The sequence below is a fragment of the Lissotriton vulgaris genome, chromosome 7, assembly GCF_964263255.1.
Source record: "Lissotriton vulgaris chromosome 7, aLisVul1.2, whole genome shotgun sequence".
Taxonomy (NCBI): Eukaryota; Metazoa; Chordata; class Amphibia; order Caudata; family Salamandridae; genus Lissotriton; species Lissotriton vulgaris.
In genome coordinates, this window is record NC_141695.1 from 1,547,179,288 (window position 1) to 1,547,195,747 (window position 16,460).

The window sequence follows — 16,460 nt, forward strand, 5'->3', positions numbered from 1 at the left end:
CCAGGAGACTCTGGCTGCACAGGTGCGGGTGGGGTTTGACTGTATGGCAGTCACACGTTGATGTCTAAGTCTCTTCAGGGACCACTCACAGTCTCTAACGGACACCCACAGTGTGCTCCATGCTCTCCAATGGACCATGTCTGACATCGCTGGAGCTCTGACTCAGAGACTAGAACAGCTGTCCAGTCAGAGTGGCTCTAGCAATGTCACACAGGAGTTGGGACATATGCGGAGGTTGATGGAGACCATGGAGCATACGCAGGTGGAAATGGCTGCACACCAGTGAGAGGTACCTGGGTTCTTCAATGATCTCAAGACCATCCTCATGGCATTGCTGCTACAAGGCCTGGCGCTGATGCATGCTGCTGCTACCACTACATCCACATCTACGCCCCCTGAAGTGTCAGTGCCACACAGCGGAGCAGACATTCTAAATCCGGCCTCTGAGGTTTCACTGCCACACAGTGCTGGATACAGAACACCACCGCCCACACATGAGGCACATGACACAGCAGAGGACGAAGATGTGGATGAATCTGTTTGCGTGGTAAGAAGGACGAAGTAGCATTCATCTGAACCATTTGGATGGTTTCTGCTTGGTTCTGCCCTCAGCATCATCACCTTCCACTGTCCCCTGATGCACTCTGCTACACTCACCTTGGACCTCGAAACGGACTGCCATATTCCGTTTGATTGCCAATGACACAGCACTCAGACTGTGGGCTGAACTCTACTTCTTCCTTTGGACTTGTCATTCCGTGAAGGACTCTTGCTGGCCCTCGAGGGACCTTAATTGGTATGTGGGGTTTGCATGGCCCTGTACTGTTCCAGCTGCAACACCACACTGAATGCGCATTAAACAGTCATTATCACACAGATGTGTCATGTTTATGATCTTTCAAGTGTGGAAGTATGGATGAATGTAGGATTAGTGATTCCCGCTTACATCCATATTGCTCTTGTCTTTGGACTTGGCTCAGAGGGAGACACATTGCCGAATGTGGTCCGGGTGGCACAGGCACTACAACAGGGTCACACCCATTAGTTACTTCCTTGTCCAGCCCAGTGCGAAACCACGCCCAGAGCCCGGGGGTCATTGTTCACACGCTTACGCTGGATTGGCACATGCCAGGCCAGCCCACTCCGCTTACACTCACAGGGGACGACGCCAACGCTAAATGTCCCGGGTCTTACCTGTAGTGATCTGCTGATCACAGGTCTAGTTGTCAGCATTCCACAGCCACTCCCTCGGGGCTGGTATACACCCACACCACCACACCCATCCAGCACACGCGTCACAGGACATGTGACCCTGCCAATAAAAAGGCGGGGCGCACGTGCTGGACACCATTTCCACTCTATCTGGATGTGTCTGTGTGCTTCTTATTTATGCATGAGAGCATAGGGCCCGACCACAACACATTCCCCAGGGCCGGAGGTTACTTGAATGCGAGTGCACCTCGATACTCAATCATAGAGGGTCCAGACTTGGTGGCACTGGGCACACTGCAGCCGGCACAGGCACACCACCAGAGGACGGTGACTTTTGGTGCCCTGGGGTAGGGGCACCTTAGGTGCTGAGCCAGTGTGCCACCTGCGATTATACCCCATCCTGGCGGTCCGGACTGCTAAAGATTTGTGTGCCCTGCTGGACTGCCGTATAGGTCTGAGCCAGCGGGCAGCGCGGGCCTTCCGCCACGTGATGTTGCCTCGCGGATAACAGAGTTAGAAGAACCTAAAGGGCTGAGCGGGTGTGCAGCCTACGATTATGCCCTGTGCACTGATATGTTCTCGGCCATTGCGATATCAAGACCAATATTCAAGAATGCGACCTGGTGGGCCACTGTGCAGGGCTGCATGATATGGAGGCTGCCAAGGTCGCGGGGCCTGGGCTTGGAGCCTCAATCCAGCATGTGGTGGGCCCTCTTGGAGACAAACCGGTGGCGGAAAGTGAGCACTGAGGCCTGGGTGTGCAGGGGTGGGCAGTCATCGCTGGGCGGTGGGAGGGGCTGGGGTGCAGCAGCGTGTGTGTGCAGGGGCGATCAGGCGGTGATGGCGTGTGCAATTGTATGTACTCTGCCATTCCTATATCTGGACCCTGATTCAGATAAGGAACTTGGTGGACTGCAGTGTGTACCAGCATGTGGTTGGAGACACACCGGTGGCAGCAGGTGAGCAGTGAGGCCTGGGTCTGCAGTGTCAGCACTCTCTCACCCTCTCCCTCTCTTCTTTTCTCTGTCTCTCTGTTTCTCTCTCTCTCTCACCCACTCTCTCTCTCTTTCTTTCTCTTCCTCTCTCTCCCTCTCTTCCTTTCAATCTCTCTCTCCCTCTCTTTATCTTTCTTCCTTTCACTCTCTCTCTTTCTCTCGCTTTCTCTCTCTCCCTCTCTTCCTTTCACTCTCTCTCTCCCTCTCTCTCCCCCTCTTTCTCTCTTTCTCTCTCTTTCGCTCTCTCCCTCTCTTTCTCTCTCATTCTGTCTCTCTCTCGTTCTCTCTCTCTTTCTCTCTCTCATTCTCACTCTCTCTGTCCTTTGAACTGAGCGTGATTCTCCTTTCTTCTAACTCACATGCATGTTGAGTGTTGCGACAATAGGCAAATTGTTTTGGTCATGATTTCGTAAAGTTGATGTCACATATCTTTGTCGGAGGGGAGTCCGGGGGGGCTTGTGGGCCTGGGGTGGTGGGGGTTGGTGTTGTGGCCCGCTTGGATGTCAGAGCTCCATGTTTGTTGGGCTCCATGGCATCTGTTGTTCTTTTGGTGTGGCTCTGGGCTGTGCTGGGCTCCCTTTTATGGTGCAGTTTGTTGTCCGACTTTACACCAGGTCAGAGCTGGTGTTAATTCCTGCTGCTAACGGTCCTTATTGCCTGTTTTGGGATCTTATCGCCAATCTTGCTGTTCGCTGAGAATGTTGCGAAGTGGTGTGTTCGCTGCTTTTTGCACGTAAATGCCTACTCTGCACCTCATTAGCGTTAGTTGCTGAGGTCATCTGTGGCGATATTATTTGGGCCTGCTTTCGCAGGTAAACTGGTGATGTGGGCTGTTAGCACCAGCTTGTGAATAGGGTGATAAATTTATCACCACTTTGGCTGTGATGAAGTGCCGATAACTCAGTGATACGTCCTTGAGAATATGCCCCTTCTTCTTCCACTGCCTTTAAACATTGGGTAAACGCTAGGCGAATTTTTGTCTGATGTTATTTGGTTGAGTGGGGGTGGATTTGAGAGTCGTTCTTTCTAAGCTTTGCTTCTGACCTTCTCTTGTCTCTTTTTGCTCTTTTTGATAAGGGGATGTCTTGCTCCGTGTTTTAGATAATACAGAGTTCTACAAATAATCCCACAACACGGTGGCCCAAACACGGCGGAGCAGGAGACATAAAACTCAACAACACCTAGAAAAGCGTTTCACTTTCTTAAAATGCAAAGACTCTCTTTTTAAAATAAGGCTTGGGGTTTTATTTATGCAAAGCTTTCCCAGATGTCAATAAGCAGCATTCAAATAAACATAGAGATATATATTTATATGTAAGCAATAATAATACACTTGGTAAATGCAATAGTTAAATACATAAATATTACTAATAAATAAACAATCAGCAAATAGTACTGGGCGTCTTGCAACAAATAATCAGAAAGAAATATACACTAAATATGACTTTGGATGTGCACGCTGACTCATTCACAAATCACAAAGAAAACACCTCAAATGCTCAAAGCCACAGGCCACACATCACAATAGCAATATTCAAAACTCAACATTTCACCTGGTGCAAACACTGCATCTGCACCTTAGCCCACTCCAGACAAGGGGATTTACAGCCAGGGATAAGAGCCTCAGCAACCAGGGTTCGGCTGTACCGAAGTAGATGAGTCCTTCCCCATTCGGATTCCAAAATCACAGTTTCTAAGTCAACAACCCTCAGCTTTATAATCTCAAAACACACACTAGAAGGATTGAGAGTCTTCCACTCTGCACCAGGGAAACTTACAACTTACAGGAACTGGCCAGCTTCCAGGCAAGCATTTCACGGCAGGAAGGATTCCCAAATTCACTCTATATTCTCACATGTTCCAGCCTTTATCTTGACGAAGCTTACAAAACCCTTCCAGGGTACATTAAACAATCTCTCACAAAACAATCCTTTGAGCGTGATTAACCCAAACAACTTGCAACACTGTCTGTGCGCGCAGAAAAGCTCAAGCAAGGCAGAAACAGAATTCAGGATGACATGAGGCTACATCAAAGGCAATAGTAAGAACGTAATAATACTTGCCAATGTACAACACAATATACATTTGTGCACCACTGCATATAGCATCACATACTTCATCTCTCAATGTACAGCACAGTGCACATTTGTGCACCACTGCTCACAACACTGCACTTCGAGACCAACAACTACTTTCCACATCTCTCTCTCTCTCTCTCTCTCTCTCTTTCTCTCTCTCTCTCATGCTTTCAAATGCACATCCCACATGTTCTATTCTTGGCAAGGCTGTTCTACTATGACAGCTCCCATTTCAAAACTACGAGAAGAGAAACAAGGAATATGCAGCACGTCGTACATTCAGGCTGGGATAAAATAACACACCAAAGTCAATTAAATTGATGGTAGTCAAAGGTCATCACGTAGTTTCAGACCACAAGAGTGCCTGTAGCACTACAGGGGAGGGACCATTGGTTTTCTCTAAAAGTTGCTCTGTCCTGAAGATGACCATGGTGGGTGTTGTCCTTCTCTTCTGAGTCTGTTTCGTGTTCTAGGGAAATGTTGGACGGCCCCATATTATTGTTTCCTGGTAAGATGGGCAGAGAGATGTATAGGGTGTATTTTTTTGGGTGGTGTCATGCCCAGCATTGAGGCTGCTAATGTCATTATCTTGCCTACAGACTCCGGTATATAGGCTGCATTTTGCTCAGTTTGGTCAGATCCCTTGTCGATTGGTTTTATGTCGGGCCTCCTAGGGCTGCTTCTTACTTGTGATTGTAGGGCCGATGTTATACCCATTATTATTGAATTTAATGCCTCTGGAACAGTACACAGTCTTCTCACAATCTGGTGGCAGGTGCACAAGGAGCAAGAAGTTTGTTTGCCTCTGGCGTACTTTGTCCTCCCTGTCACGGAGTTGACTGTTTCCTCTATTTTTACAATTGAGATGGCCAAGGCTTGGATTAAGTCAAGCTGCAGTTATAATTTGTCTGACTGTCATGCCAGGGCACTTACTGTAGTACAGTGATATTGTGGTACTTATGTAAGCCATTAAGTTGTCTTGTTAACTGCTGGTATTAGTGTTTTTAACGGCGGAAGAAGTTAGGTTTTCCAGAATACTCATACTCTAAATAGGGGTGTGGACAGGGGAGTGCTAAAAATGTTGCTTCTGGGTTCTTTCCACTATCTCTTCTATATTTGTTGTGTTTTTTTCTTTTTTCCCTGCTGCAGGGCAGGGCCACATCTAGGCCCTGGCCTAGTTTGGGCTCCATTGATCCCATCTATCGCATGCTGGGTTAACTTGTTCTGCTGTCCTTAAGTTGCCACCTATGGGCCGGTGACTCCTCCCCCCGATCTAGGTATCTGGGCAACCGTGGTAGTGCTGCTTAATTTGATGCATATTTTGAGTTGAATTTGAGTCTGTAGTAGGCTATCCATGGAAATTGGAAGGTCTATTGTAAAGTGAGTGGGAATCTCGCCTCTTTGATCGTTTTCCATGACATTGGAAAACTTCAATATTTGCCAGCATACTGTCCGGAGGACTTCCTGATTACATTTCTATTATGGCGCAGTTTCCTGGCTGCTGAGGCACCTGGTTACATCTTCTTTTGGATCCTGGAGATGGTGTTATGAGGGATATTATGTTTGCCATCAGAATTAGTGTTGCCACTGAACTTCAGTTGGCACCCCATTTCATGGTTGAGAAGGGAATATATGGCTGGGTCGACTGGGAAATTTGTCTGTGGAAGTAGTCAGCTATTGTTGTTTTCTTTGTTGTTCCTATGATGCCACCATTGTTACTGAAGCTGCCCCTGGTTATGTCCTTACTATCCTTTGCTTTCGGTGCTATGGGTGCTGATGTTGAACCTACCATTGGAGGACTAGGACCAGGTGCACAAACTGCTTCTTTAGTAGGTTGGGTTGGCTCAGGAGCCGCTGAGGTTGACATCATTATCTTGCTGGAATTGGTCATGACGCATTGAGATTGAGGAGTTTGTGAATCCCCCTGGATAGGCGTGGAGGTGTCAATTGATTCTGGCAAATTGCTTCCAGATCCTGTGTCTTTGGTTTTTGGCTCCCTCTTTTTGGGACCATGGTTACCCTGTAGCTGGAGCAGCTCTCCAGGGTGAGCCGAGCTTCGGGAATAGGCATCTAAGGTGTAAAGTTTGTTTATTATAAGGTGGGTGGGCAGACAACTGATGTTTTGTGCCATGCTATTACCTTGCCGGGGATCGTCTGACAACTGCTGAGACACCTACTTAGGGAAAAAACTGCCACACTTCCACTTTCTTCTGCCTTATCTCTTTTTTTCAGAGGGGGGATGTGCCAAGGATGCACCAGGGGGCCTTAAGGAGGGGTGTCTTCCTGGGTGTCCCTGACCCGGGCTTGTAAGTCTGTGGCCCATGTTTGATAGGCAGTTGCTAATTTTTCTGCCTGGTCTGGCTGAGCTGGAAGGGCTAGGCATCTGTTACCACGCATGCCAAAACAGATGTGGCTTAACAACACAGTCAATACCATGTTGTTACCTTGAGTTCGATTACAACGCAAGTCATTGCACCAACTTGCTTTTGGGAAGCGCTGGACTTTGGAATAGTTTAAATTACTATTCCAACTCCAGTTGTGTATCAGTAGGGAAGGTGTTGAGCTTAAAATCCTACACCAGTCTGTCACCGCTTTACCTAAAGCAAGTTGTTGTAATGACTTGAACGTGCTATAGGATTTTTATTGTTGTTAGTAACCGCTGGGTAAAACCAATCAGTGGGAAGCAGTTTAAAATGTTGTAATGACCCCTACACCATAGGAGACATTTCAATGGTGTGGTGGTCATTACTTTTTGCTTTTTTAATAAATAAAATCCCCCTTTAGGGTTTTGTATTTAAAAAAAAAACTTGATAAAAGTTTAACGGGTGTCCGACTTATTTGACCAAGCTGTGACAGTGGTTTCTGCCACTGTTAATAGATGACCGCAGTGCCAACGGACTTCTCTGAATGCGGAGAATGGGCTCGCTGTCAGAGCGACTGACTATTTTAATGCATTGCCCTGAATGAGTAAATACCATATTCTGCGCTTGAAATCAGGCCCATCAAATTTCTTACACTTCTAGGATTTGGTCAATATAATATATGACAGCTTTAGTAATTCACATGGTAGATTGGGAATCATCAGTTACTACAGAGTTTTTTAAAAATATTCTTGTGATGTGCTTGAAATGACAGAAGCTGACCAGTACTTTGTCATTTTATACATAGGAACTTCCATGTTTGGAATGAATGTTGGTTCAAACGAAAGGACCTGGGACCACAGTTCGATGGATGGCAGGTTCTGGATGCCACACCTCAGGAGCTAAGTGGAGGTATACTGTGCCTGTTACATAGAGAACACACACTTACATTATTAGGAGAAGTGTTTACAGGTACCTTGTAAGCTATGTTGTTCCTTGAGGGAGGAGGGTCTGATGGCAACTATTTTGAATTCCGAATCGAAGGGGCAGTGGCGACTGCCACAATAAAGATGTGGTGGGACGGTTGGAGGGAGTGCGGGAGAGGGAGCGCCTGGGTGGGGGGTAATAATAAAAAAAAAAAGAAAAACCCTTACCTGGAGATGCTGCCTGCATCCGGCGTTGCACCTCGTCCTTCTGGTTTCAGCAAGCAATGGGGCTGCATCACAGACTTCCTGCAATCCCCGCGCTACTCTTATGTCAAAGCAGCGCGGGGATTGGTCTGGGCAGGCTGGTAAGACGATCCGCTCAGACCAGAGACTCTGTGGGTGTTTCTCTAGCCTGGCTGTTCAATACAGCTGGGCTGGAGAAACCTAAGTGCACATGTGGGTTTTGGACGGCCTGAGACAGCACGCCAAACACATATGCGCAATTAGGGTGTGCACATAGCACTCCTCCTCCCGATGCCCTGCACCCCGTGCAAGCTGGCTCAGATCCGGCAAATGAAAAATAAAACAATGACATTGTTTTATATTTCACTTGCTGGTTTTAAGCCAGGCAGTGAGGCGACGCTGCTCCGCCATTGCGGATGAGCCATGGCGGCGAAGAGGGTTAGGCCTGCATTTTCACGGATCGTGCGCTTAAGGAAGAGGTGTGGCGCCGTGGCCAGGGTGACTGACTCCGGAATCTGGGGATCATGGTTCGATCCCCGGGACCGGCAGAAGATTAGCCCAGCACCATGTGACTCTGGGCAATAGCTTGCTTAATCTTCCCGACGGCCCCAAGCGCCTAGAGATCCTAGCGGGTGATGGTTTGCGCTTTAGAAATGTGGCTTATATTTTAATTATTTGAGGACATTTAGAAAACATCCTATTTTGATACGGACAAAATACCTAAAGAATTTGCACCCGTGTTGCCTTTAGAATTCAGAATAACTAAAGGAATAAGCTATTAGCAGGTATATGGAAATGTAGTGACTACTACTGAATAGTGACAATGGCCTTTGGAGCCAGGGAATGTGTATTCTTTGAGCCAGTTACTCTCCTGTGTAGAGAACGCCTAGGGAATGCAATTACACTGCAGACAATTAGCCTTTGTATTTTGTTTTTTCACAGCTGCCTATACACTCACGGGAAAATATAGGAAGATCTTCACATTCACTAGATAATAACATGCAGCCAGTGCAGTATATTCAAGGAAACTGGGAACGCACTGAATATCTGCAGATTAGACCCATTGGAAGTGGGGAATTTTTTTTAAAAAACGGATTGATTGAGCACTGACAAATCTAGGGGCATATTATCAAGACAGGAGATACAATTATCGCCGCTTTATTGGCAGAAAACTGCAGATAAAGCGGCGTTAATGGGCTTGATAATATGCTCTATGGAATTCCAATCGAAGCCAATGTTAGATGTCTTCTCATCTAACATGGGCTTTGATTGGAATTCCATAGAGCATATTATCAAGCCCATTATCGCCGCTTTATCGGCAGTTTTCTGCCGATAACGCAGCGATAATTTTATCTCCTATCTTGATAATATGCCCCGCGGTTTTCAGATGATAAGGTGAACATGACTACAGTTACCAGGCCTGGTGCAAATACTGAAGTGCATCTGAGATCAAGTCGCTCTTCCACAGGTCAGAGGTATATAGGATTAGACAATCTCAACTAGCTAATGCAGGACTGTTTGCAAGAAACTTGTAGCAGAAGGTGATATCTCTTAGCACAAGCTGGCGTCAGTTATGATGACGTCACTTACCTTTCTTAAGAGTGTAAGGTGAGTCATAATAGATGGACAGTTAAGGGGTATTACAGCTATTCAGTTTGCCAATAAATATAATGGGGCAGATTTACAAACCTCCTACGCCACTAGTACATCTCTTTTTGTTACGTACTGGTGGCACATTTCACTGCTCCATATGTACATAGACAGGAAGAGCCACCCTGCGTGGCTTTTCCTGTCCTTGTAAATATTGCCCCTTTACACTCAGCACTTTGCGTTAAAGGGGCGTTCCATGAGTGTTGCTGTGGGTGTTCCTAATCAACACCCATGGAACAAGACACATTTCCAGATTTACCAGGAATGGTGCAAGGATGCCTGCGCCGGCGCATGTCAGCTGTTTGTGCGCCAGGCAGGGGAGAGCAAAGGAATGCAACATATTATTATAAATATGTTGCATTCCTGTGCTTTGGAAGTGCCGCAGCGTGGCGCAGCCAAAGGGCTTGCGTTGCCGCGCTGCAGCACTTCCTCGTAAATCTGCTGCAATTTGTGTACATTTAACATATATCTCTGCATTATGTGATGTTCTCTGGTCTTCTAGATATACCATTTTGAGTGAATGATTTCTGCAGTTTGCAGTTAATAATGTTAATGTTTTTGTCTCTATATGTCAGTTCTGATAAGCATTACATTGCCGTCACGCTAGATTCAAAAGTAGGGGACCTTTTAAGGAGAACACTCTCTCAGCCTCGAAGTAGGCCTTCATTTGTATCCCTGGGCAGGAAAAAGACACCTCGAGGCTTGCATCTCAAAGAGTGGAGGAAGATGCAGGAGGCCAATTTATTGGTCAAAAATATTGGAAGGAGAAAAGAAATGCCATTGTTTAGAGGTTAACCCATCTGCCTCAACTATTTTGACTAATTTGCTTTTAGGAGTTAGGAGGGAGGGGGGAGGCCACCTGAAGTGTTAAAAGCAGCTGCTCAAGCTGTACATGATGGTTTGGGAAAGCAGACGTAAAACTGGGGAAGACAAAACTTAATCTATATGCCTGATAGTTCAGGGCGCAATTATGGGGCATATTATCAAGAAAGGGCGTTACATTATCACCGCTTTTATCGGCAGGAAACTGCCGATAAAGCGGTGATAACGGGATTGATAATATGCTCTATTGAATTCAAATCGAAGTCCATGTTAAATGTCTTCACATCTAACATGTGCTTCGATTGGAATTCATAGAGCATATTATCAAGCCCATTATCGCCGCTTTATCGGCAGTTTCCTGCCGATAAAAGCGGCGATAATGTAACGCCCTTTGTTGATAATATGCCCCTATGTCTTTTATATCTCAGGACATTTTTGACATTTTACAAGAAACACTGCTCGTCATGAAACCAGATAGAAACCGAACTTGTACTTTATGTAGATCACAAAACAGCAGCCAGTGCACTACTGTTACAGGCCTGACAGTCTATAAATTGTTGTATTTAAAATGATAAGCACTTTCCAATTCTAATCAGTTTGATTCTATTATGTTTTTCATTTCTTATCATCTTGCTTGGGCTTTTCTATTCCGTTATGTTTTGAAGATTATAGCAAGTGTTTCCCAATTTTTTTTATCTTCTTAGGTCCATTAGTTTGGAGATCTGAAAATATCAAGCATGTCCATACCTCTATGTATTTCAAGGTACTCCATGGTGCCTTATTGTGGAGTATGCAAGCAAATCTCTGCTTGCAAACTAAAAATAATCTGTAAAGCTCAACGAATACAACTAGGTTAATGCATATGCTTCCTGAAAATACACAACAGTCTATGCAGCCATCTAAACCTGTTCCAGGAATTAAGGATTATGCTTTGTAGTACTCACAAACTACAGGTATTGTTTCCGATGGACAGTGCTCTTTTGTATATTAGTCAGATAAAGAGATTGATCAGAAACATTGATTGGAAGACTGCAAGTTCACTAGAGCGGGCAAAGAGATCAATGCTAGTGTGGGACCTAACACAACTGCAGACCTGCCAACTCACATGATGCCACTGTGTGTCACATCAAATGGTCTCCCCTCCCATGGTCACTGGGTGAGGAACCAATTTCACAAGGTGGCAAGGAAGATGAGCTGGAACCCAGTGCAGTCCATCTTGTCCCGGAAGGCTCTGACCAGCAGATGTCCATTAATGGGTGTAAAAACACCATAGGACATCGGCAGCCACCTCCAAAAAATATTACTTACCTTGCGGAGAGTTGATGGTGGGTCAAAGTATGGAGGGTGCAGAAGTGTCTTTTAGTGCACTCTCGGCATGAAGCTCCAATCCCTACATGCCCCCCCACCCAATTCAGTGTGGTGAGATTTCTTTTCAACTCGTCAGGTCTGCAACTTACACCGATTTGGACAAAGGTAAGATGTGCTCATAATAAATCCTAGAAGCCACATATCTGGAAAATTAAGAATCAGTTACAATCCTACTGATACATGAGACTTGGGGGCATATTATCAAGGACCGGTGTTAAAATTATCGCCGTTTTATCGGCAGGAAACTGGCGATAAAAGGGCGATAATGAGCTTGATAATACGCCCTTGTTAATTCCCATAGAAGCCCATGTTCTTGTCTTAACATAGGCTTCTATTGGAATTAATAAGGGCCTATTATCCAGCCCATTATCGCCATTTTATCGCAGTTTCCTGCCGATAAAATGGTGATAATTTTAACACCGGTCCCTGATAATATGCCCCTGAGTTATCAGTAACTAATTTCATACTGCCCGAAGGAAATTCCTGTTACAGGATGCAAGTTATTGTATTTCTCATAATAAGCCTTGATGGAGTGCAACCATTCAATGACAACATTACCACTCTCTGTCCTCCATAGGATTATTCCAACTGGGACCGACATCTGTCAAAGCGATCAAGAATGGTGATATCAACTTGCCATATGATGGGCATTTCGTTTTTTCTGAAATGAATGCAGACCGCAAACTATGGGTATACGATCAAGAAAATGAAGATTTGGAGCTGGTTCAATCAGACACCACCACGATTGGTCAGTTTACCAGGACCAAGGCTGTGGGCAGCGACGATTTTGAAGATGTCACTGGAAATTACAAATATCAAGAAGGTAATGCAGCATTCATAGCATATAGAATAATGCACTCTTACATTTATTAGTTTGTGTACAATGTGCACCTACACACACTAGGCTACACTCATGTCTACTTCACTGTACACTAAATGACCCGATGAGAAAGACTATAAAGGCAACAAGCTTCTTATAAGGACACCTACAATATCTCAAAGGATTGGGGAGCAACAGTCTGGGGTTGGACGTCCTAAGGAGATTTGAGACCTTGGACCCAATTTTAATTTCTATTTTTTTGTTCTTATATAGCCCAAACTACACCCGAGACATCGGGTATCAGAGCGCTTTACATGAGCACCAGTTTCGTTACAGAAGGACACATTCATTTTTGTTAGGCACAGGGAGATTAAGTAATTTGCCCTGAATCACAGGATGTGGAGCATTGTAGCCGGGACTCGAACCTGGTTCCCTTGCTTCGAGGTCGGCTGCTCTAGCCATAAGGCTACATTCTCTACTCCTTCTATGCAAGGACAAAAATAATACCCTTTACTCAACTTAAAACTGAATATAAAATGGCAGTGACATAGACTAATAAAATACATACAAATGAGACATGCCTTCTATTCAATGACACAGGATAATGGACTAAAATGGTAGAGTCGCTATTAGAATACTAGACACATATGATGAAAAAAGCTATATTTTATACATACATCATACTTACAACTAACTAACAGAAAGCCCTTCAAGCAGTAAAAAGGCAATAAAAAAAAGATACACCATAATTTGATGATAGAACATGAGAGGAGGCCTTCATGTATGATTGAGAAGTTTTGATGAGGTTCAACCTTCAGATTAAAGTAGTACAATTTTACACAGCTTATTATGGAAAATAAAGAAGTTCAGTAGAGCCGAAAATGATAACTGGCTGTGAAAATGTGGGCAACACGGTACCTCCATACATATACTATGGGAATGGCCAGTCATTCAGTTGGAAGTGGTCAAAAATACTAGACTTTTTCCATGAGGAATAGGGTCAGTACTGATATACATGAGGTGGGCCTCTTTCTAGAAGGCAAGAGTGGGTGCAAAATGATGGGCTGGAATGCCACTGGTTCAACTATTTACAAGCATTCATCCAATACCCTTTTTTGTGTTTGTCAGAAGCAGTGGTGGTTCCTCCTAAAGGGCGGAGGAGAGTTGCCCACCTGCAGTGAGCGCAGCAGATACATGTGAATAAAGAATAGTCATTATTATCATTTGATTACAGGCAGTGAGTGTCGTAGTATGAGGGCACGGATGACAGCAGCAGCATGATTAGGATGACCTGTGAGGCTGGCTGCCAGTGTGGAGTGTGCTTGTTGGATTGGCTGACTGTCTTGTGATGGACAGCCCAACATGCGCATTGCAGACTTCACCAATCCCAGTGGTGTTACACTGCTGGGGATTGCCTGCACAGGCACCTAGGCTCAAAAGGACTGCTGAAGTAGCCTGCTCAAACCAATCCTGGCGCTTCTCTCATGCTGAAAACAGCATCGGAGGAGCTCCAGGATTGCTTAGGTTTGCGCTGGCAGTAAGAAGTCAACCACCTTCAGATCAATCCCTTTACTGTGGCCCTGCAGCAAATCCCAATCAGCCCTGTGTGCATGCAGCACACACCAACCTCAAGAGGTAAACACAAATAAAGAAACAACTGTGCACGTTTTTATGCTGGTTTCTCATTTGGGGAAGGTGGGTTGCAGGCTGGAGAGTTTTTTGGGGTAAGGGGTTATATATGCAGGTTGAGCCACCCGTTCAACATGTCAGGTTGTACTTCACGCTGCCGAATACAAACCCTGAGGACTAAAAAAAGAGACAGAATACGTCAGAAACAAAACCTGTGAGAAGAGGTCGGTCACGATCTCTGGAATAGTGATAAAAGCTGCTTTTGTCTTTCACGGTACCCACTTCTCAGCAAGCATGACGCATAACTCCTGAGGAGTTCCAAGAAAGGAATCACGTTTTGCTCCTTTTAAGCTCCATTGATAGAGCGCTGTGCTTTAGTACATTTGGATTGCCACTCCCCAAAAAATCGTAAGGATTGAAAGGGCCTACTGTTTCAGCGCATTGCATAGAAAGGGCCTAGTCATTCAGTACTGTGTGATGCAGACAGCATTTTGACACCGTATACAGGACTTAGCCTGTTGTCTGAATGCAGATATACTCAGTAGCGGCCCGTCCCATGCCAAAGGGCGGGAGTGGTGGAGACGGTTTGGGTAAAATAAATAATGATAATAATAAAAAATAAACTTACGCTGCTGCCTCCAGCGCATTTGATCTTGCTGCTTCTGGAACTGGGGCTGGGCACACACGCCCAGCCTGCCCTCTGGCCAATCCTGAAGCAGCTCTCACTTGAGAGCAGCTTCAGGATTGGCCTGATCATCGGCAACTTGCACTCCCATGCAGACTGGCAGCCGGTGCCTGCTCTCTCAGGCCCCAGCAACGCAGCTGAGGCTGGGGGCGAGTTTCACTTTGCAGGAGGAGTAATTTGGCTGGCCTGAGACGGCCGTCTAATTCCTGGGGGCAGATTTACAAGCCCCTTGCGCCACTTTTGCGTCACTTTTAACATGGGAAAAGTGACGCAAAAGTGGTGCAAGGGGCTTGTAACTCTGCCCCCTAATGCGCAGTGAAGGTAGAGCCCACCACTCTCCCACCAGCAGTGTCATCCCCTGGACCCACCCACAAGACTCATATGATAATAAAACAGGTTTAAAACCCGTTTTATTTTCATTTTATGTACTGGTGGTGGCCACTGCTGGATCTACTGCTTTTAAATACTGTCTGTAGGACATGGTCAGCTGACTACCTTGACAACATTAGCTGTGCCCGTCTTGAACATGACGACCGATGGCCTTAAACAAACCCTTGACCACTGATGAGGTTGATGACTGCACGCCATTATGAGCAAGGCTAATGGGAATTCACTTGGGTCAACCTATCTGATGGCAGAGTCTTATAAAGCATTTAAGGACCTCTTTGGCCCACACTTCCTGGAGGTCTGCACCAAGCGAGTTGCATAAATGAGTCCCATATGCCTCTCTGCCCTCCAGGTGCCCCAGTTACAGTGGCTCTGCCCGAGCTGGCACCCCGCCGGAGGCGGTCTCAGTACAGGGTTTAATGCAGTGTGTCTAAAGTGCTGCATTCAGTCCAGAAATAACTGACCAATGCGATTGAGATGGAAAATAACAAACTATTTTATGTTGTTTCGGTAGGGTTATGACTAATTATTTAGCCATTTTGGAAAAGGAAAAATGGAACAAATGACTTCTGATAATGAGATTGAACTAAGTGGAAGAACATCTAAAGTCGTAAAATGGAAATGAAATCCTGTGATATGAAACCCTACCATTAAATGTTCCACGGTTCTCCATCAGCAAGTCTGCTTTTAGATGTGTTGCACCGCACGCTAACATAGCCCTACTAACATGTTTTGTACATTTTAAATAATATTCACTGCTCGTTTTGCAAGCCTATATTCCAGATGAAATGTTGTGAACATTGTAATTTAAAATGGACACCAATTAGACAAAACAGGGTTAGGTTCGAATAAACTGGTCTCTATATATATTTATGATCCCGATCATAAAACTGAACCCGGTAAAACCTCCTAATAATTGAGAATGGCATAAAAAATCAACACAGACATAGAAGACCCAGCTCTTGGGCCCCAGGACTACCAAATCAAGAATACAGTTCTCCCTGGGATCCCATGACTGCGTTCAAATACAAACTAATGGTCAGGAGTAGATCACATATTTTAAATGTATCCTCACTCTGCGTCCTTTTTTCATCTCTGCTACAAGGGTTGTCAAATCATGCAAGTGGGTAGGGTCCATGTTTCTATAGTCCTCCCTCTTACACATGATTTTATTAATTGACTGACTGCCCCATGCACTAAGCCCGGGTCACAAATGGAATAGGACGCTGCAAAATGCAGCACCCATGCCAAGGGGAATTAGCAAGGAGAATTAAAGATATTTCTC

General features: G+C 45.4%; 1 pseudogene across 1 annotated transcript in view; it reads left to right on the forward strand.

Annotated features, from left to right (window-relative positions):
- The window catches only part of LOC147705979 (protein-glutamine gamma-glutamyltransferase 6-like), a 118,545-nt pseudogene that overhangs the window by 52,687 nt on the left and 49,398 nt on the right, over window positions 1–16,460 (forward strand). Inside the window, exons 8-9 of the transcript XR_015297339.1 lie at window positions 7,454–7,557; window positions 12,232–12,477. The product of XR_015297339.1 is annotated as a protein-glutamine gamma-glutamyltransferase 6-like (transcript). The remainder of the gene's footprint in view (window positions 1–7,453; window positions 7,558–12,231; window positions 12,478–16,460) is intronic.